This window comes from Corvus moneduloides, chromosome 10, assembly GCF_009650955.1.
Source record: "Corvus moneduloides isolate bCorMon1 chromosome 10, bCorMon1.pri, whole genome shotgun sequence".
Taxonomy (NCBI): Eukaryota; Metazoa; Chordata; class Aves; order Passeriformes; family Corvidae; genus Corvus; species Corvus moneduloides.
Window position 1 is genome coordinate 19651022 of NC_045485.1, and position 15292 is coordinate 19666313.

Genomic DNA, 15292 nt, shown 5'->3' on the forward strand with positions numbered 1-15292 from the left:
TAGACCAACATTATTCTTTGGTTTGATATTAGCTATAGCAGCTGAACTTAGCTTAGGAGAGCAAATGTAATCAGTATCTTGCCTAAAGAAATAGCACAAAAGCAGATTTAAACTCAATAAAATATTTAAGACCAGGCCCCATCTCTCCAAAACCTTTTCCAGGTTAACCTCACCAGGAGCTTGGTATGGGAGAAAGTATGATTACCAGGAGAGCTTGCAGCAGCAGCCTCTTTGACCCAGTAATGCCAACATGAATTGCTTTGCAATTGTGCAAATTCAGATTGACATGAAGTCACATGAATTCACTTTTTTAATGAAGATTTGGGATTCAATATGAGGCATATTTCTCTTTTTTTTTTTTTTTTTTTTTTTTTTGAAGAGTGTTTCAGGAGATTTGTGTATCTTCTGGTTTTCTTGTTAAACTCAATGCAGGTCCCCATCATCCATATTGAGGACTCTCCTTGATATCAGGAGGGATTTGTTAGAGGTAACATAGCATTATGTTAACTACTGTATAATATACTGTTGTCTAATAAAAGTCATTCTGGACACTAGAAATGTTGATGAACCTTTCCCCTGCTCCCTGCTAAATAAGAGAGGTTTCTGGGTCATGAGGCTGATGCTAGAGAGTCCCACTGGTTTCCTGGATGTCAACCAGCAGGTCAGTCCATGGGAGAGGAGCGAAGGTCACAGATCCTGGCGTTTTTTGCATTCCACACGGAGGCAAGAGCCTAGTTGATCAGCTTCCATCAGGGAAGGATAATCCCACCATTTCCCCAGCCACTTGAGACCTACTAATCAGACCCTACTTGTGGAGTTTGCCTGCCTTTCTGTAGCCAGAGTTCATTTTTTATTGAATCATATAACTGGCAAAAACAGTTGTACAAAAATGGAAGAAAGTAACATTAAAACATTTGTTATTGGCTGAAGGAAGAACATTTCTTCCAAACCCATGATGATGATGTGCCATGTTTATGAATCACAGGTTGTAACATGGGTGCCTTAGCTGAATCAGCCGTGGCTTATTGGAAGAATAATTCCTGGGAAGCCGCAGGGGTCTCTTGTTAGTTCAGTGGGAGTCTTTACAGCTCAAATAAGTGAAAGGGCTCTCAGCTTTAGCAAACCGAGGGGATCCCTGGCCATGTAAGTACTTTATAGTGTTTACTATTTTTACAACTATCACCCTCATATTGCCACTTGGACTGGTGGGATTCAGACTCTCCAGAATGTAGCTAGCTCTTGGTTGGGAGCACAGCTCCCAGCTCATCCAAGAACAAGAGGGAAGAAATTTATTCACAAAATTTGCAAAATGTCAAACTAGAACTTTATGGGAACGTTAAAAAGAAAGACCTTTATATTTTCAATAAAACCTTTATGGGACCATTTTGGTCTGTGTCAAGTAATGACACACCATTTTATTTTTAATGTGTCAATAAGAGTGTCACATAGTTAATTGCCTGGGGCTCAACTTATCTGTCCTGGGCAAAAGCTTTCATCTCTTAATAGCTGACTCATGTTGTGTTAGACAGTTCATGTGCTAGTAAAAAAAGCTTCTTATCCTACTACAGACTTCATACATGCAGTGCCTGCCTCACCCAGGTCAAAATCAAACTTTTGAAGGTATTTCCCTGCTCCACAGTAGCTCTCTTAACTTGGCACTTTTCTAGTACCACCCTGCATGGTAGCACATCTTCACACAGTATAAAAGAACAGAGGACCAAATTAGATCTCTTAAATAGCCATGTGCTCCCTCAGCCTCCCTGGGATTATTCCTGATTGTCCTAGTGAGGGTGAGGTAATGGGGCCACCACAGGTGCCTAGGACAGGAGCCGTCTGTGAATGTCAGCAGGGTTTCTGCTTACTATCTGAGATATAGCACCAACACTACCCCAGCATATTACTGAAACTGCATCGAAAGTCTTTTTTAAATTTACCCTACTTTTACTGAACTTGTTTGTTGGGAGGTGTTGGGGAAACACTCATCAATTTTGGAAAAAGTGTGTCCTTCGGGTAGGTGGGCAAGTGGCAGCTCTTCTGTGGTGGGGAGGGAAGAGCTTTGCAGGATGATGTGCCTGGTGCTGACAGCAGGATTGTTTGCCTGTGGGAACACGTACAACTCTTCCAGCCTGCAGAGCCCACAGGAATATTCTTTTGTGCTCTCACTACCCACCCACACTTGGCAGCTGGCCCCCAGAAATCTGATGCCAGCTTTGCTATGTGTGGGCAATATTCTGGGCACAGTTGCGCACACAAGCACCTCCAGTGCCCCGTTTTCCACAGGCTTTTTCTTAAAATGGTTTGGATGTAGGTATTACAGGATGGAGCTGCTAGAACCAATGTGAGCTGTCTCAAAAGGCCAGCAGCTTGGCTCCTCTCGTGCCAATAAAGAATTCCACAGTCTGTGGGAGATGGGGTTTTCTTAGAGGCTCCCCTTAATTCTCAATGAAGTTGTAAGAGCTCCTCCCCTTCAAATGTTAACTGGACCCAGATGAGCTGACTGTCAGTGTCCATGGCAGAACTGGCACTGATGTGATTTGCAGAAAGCACTACATTGCACAAATGTTGCATACAAGAAAAAAACCCATAGATTCACATCAGCTTTCATCTGATTTTAAACACTCTTGCTTCTCCAGTCTCTCATTTTATGAGAAAAACAAACAAAAAGGAATTTAAGCAACTTGATTGAAATCAAAAAGAAAGTCAGCGACAGACCTTAGTCTAGGATTGACATGTCAAGACTCTAAAATTCCTATCTGCTAACCATGGTATGTCAATTCCTGCCACTCTTGGCTTAACCACCAGAGTTGGGGAGCGGTGTAAAACACCTGTGTGTGTGAAGAGAAGCTGTGTTACAATTTGGGACAGGAAGTAAAGGATGATACTGCATCTACTTGACTGTGTGAGAGGAATTTAGGTCAACAGAGTGGAATAACCCGAGCTGGCACTTGTCCGAGGCCAGTGGCTAAGCATCACAAGTCACAGAATCTGCTTTATGCTACAAAGCCACAAATAATCTAATATGTCACAGTTGGACAGACAGTTGCAACATTTCTAATATGTGTCTGTGGACATCAAGGACACAAAAAAGGGATATTTTAAGAAATTAACTTTTGAGGTACTATATCAAATAGGCCCTTTGCTACTCCCATGAAAAGGCTTAAATCAAATAAAATTCCTTTGTTTGCATGTTTGCAACATAAAATTCTTGCCTTTGTTTTGGAGCATTCATGCATTTCAGGAACTCTTTTTGAACCATGGATTCTGTGGCTCTGTCCTACTTAGGGATGGTGCACAGCAGGGGGAATCTGCTCCTTCCATTGACCACAGCACACCAGGTCTCCTCACCCAAAAATAATATACAGGCATGGGAGGGGCCATGCCATTCACACATTCCCAGTGAAATATGACAATAGAAAACTGCAGAAGTGGGTTTGCTAAATTTACTTGCCATCTTATGCTGATGAGAAATGGTAGGTTGAAGTTTCCCCATTAACCTAATTCTATAAAAAAATTGAGGTTTATTCATGTTATCTGCATCTTTATCTCTGTACCCCAGTAAAGCTTTTGAACTGTTGGCCAATTTTTACCAAACTTGGTGAAGTGGCAAAGGTCAAAAATATTGAATTCATGCAAAATATAAAAATAGTATATGAAGAGAAAGATGAAAATAGTGAAGACAAGGGAAATAAGCTCATTCTATTAGACCTCAGAGATTCCATGTGGGAGGGTGGAATGTGGGAAAGGAGAGATAATAGCAATTTATCCTTTTTAGTTTCACAGCTTAAAAAAAGCTTCTTGTTTACTTTTTTGTTCCTAGAGTGTGGTTATTAATTTTACCCCATTCTATATGGCCTATTATGTGCAGCTGTTTCACTGGAAACTGTTTAGTAAGGAACTGTTTAAAAGTATTTTGCTAATGCTGCAAAGTTTGTATCTATAAAAAGTGGAAATGAAGCTCTCACAGAAATACATGAAAAATGTGCAGATGTGCCTAGTGCACTTTCCAAGATGTAGAATATTGCAAGTACCACAGACTTGTTTAAAGCCCACATTCTAACCTGGTTTGCAGAGGCATTATCAGAAATAACAATTATAAGAAACTCCTATGAGTTGGGATCCAGAACTTTGTCTCAAAACAAAATATTTATGTGATAGTTTGGCCTCATGTTCAGGTAGACAGAGGTGACTAAAGAGCTTCCCAGAAACAATAGCATGCATTAAGGCTGCTTCAATTTCAGGAGAGAACAGCTCAGAGACTTTCCTCTTCTACTTTACATCTTTTACTTTAGATGAAATACTTTTTCATATGGGATGTGATCCTAGCATCCTTGACAGAATTTAAGAAAAAGAAAAACCTTGCAATATCCAGGTGTGGTACTGTTAATACTCTCAGAGCAGCATGCACTGAGGAGAGCCATACAGAGCTCCACGGAACTGAAAGGCTGCTTACAGCCCTGTTTTCTCATTTATTGATACCCTCCCCAAAACTGGCTGTTACATTCTGAGCTTTCATTCTCATGCCAGTAAGAGACCAGGATGTTGGAGAGAAAAGGGAATAGGAGTAGCTATCCACCATCTGCTTGCTGCAAGGTTTTCACACTTTCTACTTACGCATGTTGTGATGGCAACTGTTGGAGACAGGGAACTAGGCTGGATAGAGCTGAGGTGTGATCCAGTCTGTCAATCCGTAAGTCACTTTCTCTTTCAAAAGCCTCCTCATTGCTGCTGTTAAATCTAATGCTACAGCAGTCTCCCTCTGTCCTTTATTTTCTAATCTACCACAGTAATTACTTATAGGTGTTTCTTGGCATGGAGAAGTGTTTAATACGTGAGGAAATCAGTAAAGGAAAGTCAGGCGGCAGGATCCAAGTTTAGCTGTTAGTAGTGGTGATGCCCATGGTCCCTTCCACAGCTGTGCTTGCCAGGCACCAGGTCCTGTACATCCTTGAGCTAGTCAGACTGTGGCACTTCCCAGTTTGCTCTTAAACACTCCAGGACAAGCCCAGGGTTATGTGGAAGGAGGAAGTGGGAGGAATCTCCTGGGCAAAGCAAGTCCAGGAGGTTTTCTTCTGTGTGAGGTCTCCGAGTCAGGCACAATGAGAGATGCTGGTGCTGGCAGATATCATTGCTTGCTAACAGGACAGGCAGTACTGACCATTCTGCATTGCTAAGGCCCAAGCTTAGAAAGCAAATAGGACCAAGAGGAGGCAGAGAGGAGCCCCTCTGTCTGTTCTTATCTCTGTGGCAGAGGGGAGCTCAGATGGCCTCACTGGAAATTAAACTAAGCTGACATCTATCACGTTGCCTGGCAGCTCATTAAATAAAAGGGCCTTTTTCCACCTCTTGCCTCATCTTTTATTTAATTCCTTTTTCTTGCCTTCCATATGGTGGCTGAATTCCCCATAGAGGGCATCTCTCTGGGGGAAGCAGGATCAGGATTTGGGAAGGTACTTGCAGCACCAGGTCATCTCAGTGAGTAGAAGATAAGCTAATAAATTCCATTGCTGGCACTCTTTCCCCCCTTCTGTACCACATTCGAGGTCTCTTTTAGTCCCAAGGCTGGACTTAGCATTCAATCTAGGGTGAACTTTTCTGAATGGGACCCAGGTGACTGCTAAAATAATTTTGACAGCACAGTGTCTGGTACATGATAGTAGTCCTGTCTGTATATTTTCTCCTGTTCTTCAGAGCTGGGCTTGTACTCAAATGTTTGGGAGAAGAGAAACCATACATGTTTTGTGTTAATGCTGTGCTTTAGCCTGCTGACCAGGCTTCTTGTACCTCCCTTTAGAGTTCAGCACAGTAACATCTGGATTTCTCCAGGTGGTCACTGGGTCAATGACTGGGAGAAATCTAAGTTCTCTACAAAGCTGCCTGATCCTGCTCACATGAGAAAATGCTGGAGAATGATGTGAAAGGGATAACATGGCACATGGATCATTGCTAATCTGTGACTCACACTAACCAGTGCAGCAGACACTGCCAGAATCGAAACCAAGGAACAGGAGGGAGACAGGGTGAAGAAACAGCCAACTCTTACATGCATAGATGGAAAAACATCAGCTGTAAATACCTTAAGTGATCTGTAAGTCATGGCATGGAGGGAGGTACTGCTTAGGGAGCAGGAACACTGTTAGAAGCTCTCGAGTTTAGTGGAACAAAGGACAGCAGGCTCCACTTTGGGGTGGGGACAGATGTGTAGGAGACAACTGGGTTGAGATCACAGTATCTTCAAGCTCCACTGTCATGTAAGCACAACTTAGATAACATCTGTGAGTCCAAAAGCATAACTGCCTCTGAGGAATGATTGAGCTTATGTACTGGAAGAGAGCCATGTCCAGCATGAGAATTCCGGCTGGAAAAGTCTGAAGCATTCATTCAAGGGTGAAAGACATTACATTTATATGCACCTACCTCATCTTTTGCAGTGCAACATTGCAGAAAGTTGGTATCTTTTCAGCAGACACCTGCAAATAATTCTGCATTAATGAATTATTCTGAATATAATTCTGCATTCATCCTGTTTTCTATTATAATATTTCCTGCAGTGTAGTAGGGAATAAAGCCCTGAACTGAGACAGACAATCATAAATTTCCATGGTCCCTAGGATTTAGTTTACAAAGCTGCGTGTTCTGTCTCCATCTTTTCTAGCCATTGCAGGGACCTGACGGTACAGTACAGCATCCCCCAAAAAGTGGCCAAAGGGAAGAGAGGCTACCAGGATCAATAATCCATTCTGTCATGAAATGACTGTCTGTTTTGTTTGCCAGAACAGCACACGCACACACACAGCAGCTCAAAACCGGCTTTGCACCTGCTGTGCGTTGTATTTGGAGTGTTCTTGAAAATGTATTGTTCCAAAATCACTGCTGTCATGACATTTGAGTCCTGAATTTTTCAGGCAGTCAGGAGCTAAACAAGCACAGCTAAAGCACTGAGTGTCCATGCCTTCATGGAGACTGCTGCTCATTTCAGTATCATTACTCTGTCTCTCAAAGGTGGATTGTGCCCATGGTTTGACTCCAGTATAAGGTACTACCATCTCGTAGTAGCTCTCCTACTCTGAGCACACAGGGGCTTGTTTGGCCCTTCAAGGCAGCCAGCCCAGTCCTCTCTTGTATCTGCAGAGCTTCCCTGATTCCAGAGGTACATGAATGCAACACAGATGAAGTTCTCTGAGGACTCAGTTGCAGTAAGTGCAGGATGATTACAGTGAATGCACAGCTGACTCTATGGAAGTTTAAACAGAGACACAAAGGTCCTTTTTGGAACGTTAGTTCAATGTTATTTTGATTTTAAAAGTCACTGATTCCTGACCTGGATTACTCAAGCATGGAAGTAAAGGTTAAATTTCTGCAGAAGCCCAAATCCTTTGAAACATTGCAAAGAGGTTATGGGAAATGATCTGTCATCAATATTACAACAAGGTGGCTCTGATCCAGAAAGGTGCAAAGAGCTCTTTATTTCTGTGTGAATAAATGGGGAACTGCTGGTTCTCAGCACTCCACAGGACCAGATATTTTTGTCTGAGTGCATTCAGCTGTAGCTGACCCAGCTGTAGCCCCTGCTGCAAGTAGGTATAAGAGGCAGCACAGAGTTAGCACCTATTGTCACTATTGTCCTGGGTTCATGTGGGGATCTTGAGTTAGTTTGTCAGAGCTCAAGGAAAGCCAGGCTGAGAGGATCTGTAGTCAGATTCCCCACATCCCTGAGTGCAACTTGTAATCTCTGTGCTTCCAGTTACCTCCATCTGTGTCTCAAAGATCTTGGATGGAAACCAGCAGCTCTTATCCAGAGACTGTTTATGCACCCACCCGTATCACCTAATGCGTGAGCACCCCAATAGTACTACAGTGGGGCTGTCATAGTATCAGTCCATATATTAACACCATATGCTACAGAATTTGTATGAGGAAGGCTGGATCTGCCACTTCCACAGTGCAGACTGTTGCCCAGGGCAACGAGATATGAGGGGCTGCAAACCATTTAGCTCTTGCTTCCTCTGCATGACCGGGAGCTGTGTGATTTCCAGTTTCCCTTGGGCAATGAATTGTCTGCAGCTGGCCTCAAATACAAGAGCAGTTATCTGCAGTTCCAAGACATAAATACAAGACAAACAATGCTGATGTACAGCATTGTGGGCTGCCTGGCAACAGCTGCTGATAGGATCTGACTCTTCTCATACATGCCTTGAGCTCCAGAGATTTTGTAGGAGTTACTCACATCTTACACTGGAGAGCCACTTCAGGTTCAATGTGAAGAGATGAACAAAATCTGAAACCAGAGAGGATGTCTTTCAGTATTTTAGGAGAGTGAGTTTTGCCTTTAAATTCCAAGACCTATAAGAATTTTAGTTATACATAGGTAGGGAATTAGCCCACAGTTACTGGCATCTCCATTTATTATTACTGCAGTATCTCCAGTTTAATTATAACTTTCCAAGGATGTGCACATGCTGACAGACGGGCGTCGAGGAAAGAGCTGCAGCAAACACATGCAGCTCTAGTAGCAATGATAAGTAGAAATGAGATGATTTGGATGTGAGAAGTTTGAATATGCTGCCTGTTAATCATATATGTTACAACTTTAACACTTCAAATGCATTTTTTTCTGGTATGGATTTCATATTCTCACAGAGTTGCTGTGGCTAGAATTACTATCAGGAGAGTTTGCTTCTTGTTATCAATCAATAATCCTTCACCTAACAAAGCATGACTATAAATATTTCCCCCCTTTGAGTCTGAAGTTCACTGTTATCCATTACACTGTGGTTCAGAGGTCTCTGAAACCAAGGCTTAATTTTTGAAGGGATCAATATTGGTGTTTGCAGCATAAAAGCCAAAGCTGATGACATACATAGGAGCCATACTATTGATCTTGCAATATCCAGAGAAAAGGTTATTTCAAACTGAAATAGCTATGGCCTTAGCATGACCCTGAGCTGTAAGCAGGTGCATAACTGATCAGAGAGCTCCTGGCAATTACATGCCAGTTGTTGGTGCAGGAAAGTTGCTGGGAAAACCTGATTAATTCTTGTTACGGTGATCAGCTTATTTTGTGAAAGCAGACTTTCTATTTTTTTAAAGGAGAGATTCAAAGCTATTCTCATTATTTCATCTGTCTCAGATATTTGTACTGCTATCAGTGTCTAGTATCTCTTCCCCTTGCAAATTGAGGAAACCAGGAGAGGCTTCACAGCTGGCTTTGAAGTCACAGTTCAGTTTGAAGTAAACTTTTTAGCAATTTTTGTTGATAGCTCATAAAAATCCATCTTCCTGATTTTGTTTTCCACTGGGGAGAATGCAGTTTCAGCAATGTGCAGTTGTCATTGTGGATCATGTTGAATTACACTCTGGCTATACAGCAGAGCTTTGTGCATCATTTTATCTTGAATGGGAGCAGAGAGCTGGCAGCAAGTGCCCTGTGAGGAGCAGAACTGGTTGGACAGAGCAAAGAGGAGCTTGCCAGTGATATTTTGTGCCCATTCTACCCCAATGTCTGCAACAGCAGCTCTGTACAGGCCACACACTGCCTGCCCCATTCTCCCCTGCAGAGCTGTCACCACCGTGCAAGGTTTTCCCAGTCCAGCAATGGGAAGGAGAAATGAAACACAAGCAGTTATCCCCTGAATTCTGTTCCCAGCAGGATAGCGGAGCAGGGCTGCTGCCTGGAGAAGGGGTGTGTGCGTGTTGGTCTCAGCAGCTGTCCCAGAGCAGCCTCTGCCGGGAGGGAAAGGGCAGCAGAGGGCACAGCAATTTCCACTGTCCCAGACCCGCAAGGGTAGGGTCAGACCTTTCTCGGATCAGCTGAAAGGCAGGATGTTACAGAGTCGGGCAGAGGAGCGTCTCTCCTTCAAGCCCGTTTCCGAAGGGAAGTGGCGGCGCTGCCGGCTTTGGAGCTGCTCTCCGTTCGCGGAGCAGCCGCTGGAGGGCGCGGGCGGGGAACCGCTCCCGGCCCCGGGGCAGCCGTAACGGGGCTCCGCTCCCGGCCAAAGCCCCGCAGGCTCCTGCGGCAGCAGCACCAGCGTGCAAAGCACCGGCAGCACGAATTCGGAGAGAGCCGAGGTGTCTGGAGATAAATAGCTTGTGAGATGGGGGTTGAACCTTTGAAAACTGGGGTACGCAAGTTCTCTATTTAAGCTCTTCATCCAAACTGGGTTATACTATAGGAGGACATCACTTGACTACACGTGTGTTATTCGTGATCTTTTTAGGAACAAGAGTTTCAGTTTCACATAAAATCCATTTTCCTATTTAGGAGTAAACACATCTGTTTATTTTAATCTGTAGAAAATATAGGAAAGACTAATCTTACAAAAGCTTCTCTTTCGGTAAATGTGAGAATATGTTGTGATTTTGATAACTTAATTAAACACTACAGAAGAAGCAAATACAAAACCTAGGAATATACTTTACAGAAAAATAAGACTGGCATTAGTACTTTCATTCTCACCCCCCAGAGACCTGTCCTACAATACTTGAGCAAAGATGGAGATATTTAAATGATATATCAGGTCTAGATTAATCTAAGAAGTCTAAACTGCAGGTCAGGAATAGCAGAGAAAACAGCTGAAAATGGCATCATCCACAGCATAAGGGGAAGGGAGTAGGGACCCTCTTAAATGCAGTAGCTGAAGCACTGGGTGGAGGGTGTGCTGGTGGGAGCCTCAGGTGAGAATGCTCTGGCAGCTCAGGCTGACTGGTGTACTCAAGACCCTGAGTCCATGCTGCTGCCAAACACAAAATATTTCCTCAATAGAGCCCAAATGCTCTAAAATACCTGCCGTGTCCACTGCAAGTGCTGACATTTGGGATCGGTCACTGAGCCTGATTTTAAAACTCCTTGTTAGTGTTTTGTTTTTATTTTACCCAATTAGTTCATTCTTAGCAGTCTCAGTTCAGCAGCCTTCGCTGTGAGACCTGCTGACCCTGAATGTGTGCATAGCAGTAATTAGACTGATACAAATAATAATGCAAAATTTTAATGAGCAAAACTCTATTTTAAATTCAGTGTTGAAAAGATGGGGATATCTACAAATGCTATAAAATAACATTGAGAAACATTTTATGTGCCATGCTTAAGGCTGTAGCCAAGAAAGGGATATTGCTTAGTATGTTAGTAGATATTTCTTCATTTTCCAACTTCACTGCAGTAATTGCAATTGATCTTAGACAAACTGTGTGAATACCTTGGGATTCAGTTCCCAGCTGAAGAATTTTTTCCTTATGCTTCATTATTTGTACTGAGATTTTAAAGTTCATTGGTGGGTTCTTATAAGGCTTCTGATACAATTAAAAATATTGCTTTTTTTGGAGTTTGTTTTACAATTGATTGCTATTCTTGAAGCAAGTATATTTAAACAGGAGACAGGAAAATATTGTGTAGAATTATGTGCATTTATGCTAAAAAGGAGCAGCAAAGAAGTCGTTAAAGAGAGGGTGAAACTATTGTTAAGCCAATTCAAAGGGCTCTCAAGCCAGTGTGAGATGTATGGATATATGCTTTTAGATCATTCCTCCCCATTTTTAGGCTCTTGTGGGGCAAAAATTCAGGTAAAATTATTTCTTCCCCCACAAGATTTCTTCAAATAGTTCTCAGATGCATGCTCAACTAAATCTAAGCAAAAATACTCTTTTTAAGCTGTATCCTTTTATTGGCAATTAGAAAGGAAATAGTCTATTTCATGGGAGTAACAATTTCTCTGTGGTGCCAGAGTGCTGAGCTGAGAATCACTGGAGAAGTACAAAGCATTATTTAGTGCTACATGCCATGAAGTGAACTTATGCCTACTGGGACTAAGGTCCATAAACGGATGTTGGATTCAGATACGTTTTATTGAGTTAATCTGTGCTGGTCAGCAGAAAGCATTTGTAATGAGGTTTCCTGACAGACTAAAAAGCAATTTTTTATCTCATCAGAACAGTCCACCACTCAGCTTTAGGCAATTTAAGTCCATGGTTCTGTTGAAGTCAAAGCACTGTCCTTATTTCCTGTGGGCTGGAGGTCTAACCTCGTGCAGACAGCGCTCAGCACATCCCAGCACATGACTGCTGCATGTGCTGCTAGTGGGACACTTGGAGTTGACAAGGTGTTTGTGCATTAGTGCAATGTTGCAGAGAAATCCTTGTGCTGCTTCTTGTAGGAAAAGTTCTCTCAGGTGCAGCTCTATACTGTTTCTGCACCTGAAGCTGACTTGCAGATGTCTTTTTTTACTGTGGGGGTATACTGCCTGTTAATATAGATCCATGAATAATTTTAGTCTTGGTATGAAAGAAAATGAGGCTTTTATGCTCATGCTTTTTCTATCCCAGCTGGCCCTTTTCCGTATAATTTTAGCAGCTCTTGCCTGGTTTTGACAAAGGATTGAAACTCTTGGTTTCCTGTAAATTTATCCTATTTACATATTCAAGGTTGGGTATGGTGACAAAACCCAATAATTTTGCTGGCTGAAGAGGAGAGGGAGAGGACTGAGGGTGTGGCTGTGTGTGGTGAGGCAACGTCTTGCCTTGCTGTGCCTGGTGTTGGATGCAGAGCTGTGGGCGGGGAGAGGTGAAGGAAGCGCACATGGTGCACACCGGTGCACATGCTAGCAGATTATCCATACCTTTATTTTTCTGCTTCACACCAGGCTTTGGTGTAACTTGGGAAATCACCCCATAGATTGTGTCTTTCTAGAACCTTAAATCTGTTAAAGCTGGTGGCTTAGTGACAAAGCTGGGGTGGGTAAACTGGGGTGGGAATGGTGCAGGGGTTCAGGCTGTGGGTGGATATGAGGAAGGAACAGCTCTATCGTATTATGCACTGAGCAGGACAAATTCCTGTTACCGGGGTGCAAGCATCCAGCTGCCCTGTGTGGTTGCACTTGTGGATGCACACAGAGGAGAGTGTTCCAGCCTCTCATTTGCTGGTGCTCAGCACAGAGAAACGCCTGTGTGGGCAGGTCCTTCAGGACAGACCTCTGATTTCTGACAGCAGTCCTGGCCTGGGGAAAAAAATGGAGGTGTACTTCACAATTGCCAAAGCAGGGAGAGTAACTCCTCTTTGACTGATTTTATCCTCAGTTCCCTAGATGAACAGAAGCCCTGCCCTGGGGATGTTAAAGGAGTGTATTTGATGTGTATCTGCCAGCTGAGAGCCCAGTCAGGCAAAACAGTGTCTAGGAAAATCTCTACAAGACCTGCCTTTTCCTTGTGGACTGCACAGTAACTGAGTGCACAGACATGCGAACAGGGAAAAATCAATAGTCCCTACAGCCCAACCTCCTACCCTTTGTGGTAACTGATGTTGAGTGCTTGAGAGATGGCAAGAAAACATTGGAAATGCCTTTACTGTACTTTGTAATGTGAGAAGCTCTTTCTTCCTGTTCAGCTAACATTTGGCATGTGTCCAAAAGCCTGGAGTATCAACAGCCCTTGTGATGCTCACAGATGCTATTTTTATCCCTGTGTCTTTCTGGTTCTCCTTTATGTGCTTCAAGTTATGAATTGCAAGCAAAAAAATAAATGCTGCTTCCATCAGGGAATGTGCACAGCTGCTCCTCAGGGAAAGAAGCTGTCCTGGTGGTCTTGGCTGAATGGATCCAGCAGCTGTTCTGCACTGGAAGTGCTCCAGAGGTTCCTTGCAGGGAGAAAAAGGTGAAGGGGGAAAGAAAGAGGAACAGCGCAGTGAATCCAGTGCAGTGCTGTGGATGATAGCTAGGATCAGGAGGTGACTCAGTGTGTCAGTGGCAGAGTAGAGAGGAGGAAAACATGTTCCCTTCTTAATGTCCAGAGTCTGTCCTTTCCAGCTCTCACGGTGCTGCTGGAGGGCCACGACACAGACTGTGCCTGTGCACTGGTGCTGCACTGGTGATACAGCTTAGGAGTGTTGGAGACTGGGGATCTGATATGCCTGGTTTTATAGATCACGATCTTCTCTGGGTTACCCAGTGTCTCTCTTATGTGTTTCTTTTGCATTTACTTGTCTTTCAGTTTATTGCCCTGACTTTAAGCCAAGGGCCATTTATGTTTTGGGTAGGATTGCTCAGAAAGGCTCTTGGTCTCACTTAGGTCCGTAAGCATTTTCATACTCAAGACTGGAATAACTTTGCATCCAAGCCTAAACCCTGGATCCAGCTACTCTTTACCCCTGTGCCAGCTACACATTGGTAACTCTGGGATCTGTTTATTTATCTTGCCAAGCAGAGGCCTAGCAGGACAGAAATGCCTTCTGTTCTTGGTGATCTGCTCTTAGTTGCAGAGGTCAAGAGAGCCAGGTAAAATAAACCCTGCAGGTGCAGCAGCAATTCGTGCCCAGTGCTTGGCCCGTGAAGCTTCTGCTCATCTCCTGAGAATATTATCTAATCCAGCAGTGATGTCATTGGCTTGGGGGTTTCTTTTTGTCTGCATTTTTGTTTATTTGCTTTGGATTTTTTTCTCTTTTTTTGCCTTGTTTTTTTTTAATGATGGTAATGGTCCTTGAATAACTGTGCTGTCTACACAGCTTTGAGATGACAACAAAAGTTCTTTGGCTAAGGTTGTCCTTTGATCTTCACTCTACTCACTCCTGCTTTCGGCAGTTTGTGTGGGAGTTTATGTGCGTCAGCAGTGACAGAATTGTTGTTTCCCTATGCTGAAGGTGACCAAAAATGTTTTGCTCATCCGTTAAGAAATCACTTTAAGCAGATCAGTGTAATGAGATTCTGAAGCCATATGGCACTAGAATTAGTGCCTTCTAGTGTAGGAACTACATGTTGCAATTGAAACAGTGCTGCACTCTACAAGGAATTTCAAGAACAGAGATGTGTTTTCCTCTGCTTGTTCCTTTAACTCCTTGGGGTTTAAAACAATGCCTGGGATGTAGCCCTTTATTAAAAAAGGAGGGAGAGGAAATCCTGATCTGCTTTTTATTAGTTGGAAGAAAATAAATGGAAGTTAATAAAAAAGACCAGTTTCTATTTCCTAGCTGAACACTGGAATGGATGTTACTTGTAACAGCACCAAGAGTGCTCTGAAAATAAAGCTTCAAATTGCTGAAGTGCCTCGTGGCTTATCAGATTCATGATCTGGGTGATGGGAAGGCAGAACAAAGGTTATGGAGGTATATGCAAAATGAAAATGTGTTTCAGCATAGCTGTCAAAGATTAGTTCACACATCAGATAAAACATCATGAAATAGGAAAATGTGAAGCTGGGGTTTCAGGAAAGAAATATAGATTATTTTCTTAGCTCCTGTATGTGTCAGTCTTTATAGTGGCATTGGATTTAGATTACCTATTTCTTACATTTGTGGAATACTAAATACGTAGGTGGG

At 43.0% G+C, this 15292-nt stretch overlaps 1 protein-coding gene across 2 annotated transcripts in view; it reads left to right on the forward strand.

The window, feature by feature from the left end:
* MCF2L2 (MCF.2 cell line derived transforming sequence-like 2) overlaps positions 1–15292 on the forward strand; it is a 159956-nt gene that overhangs the window by 1467 nt on the left and 143197 nt on the right. The window lies entirely within an intron of this gene.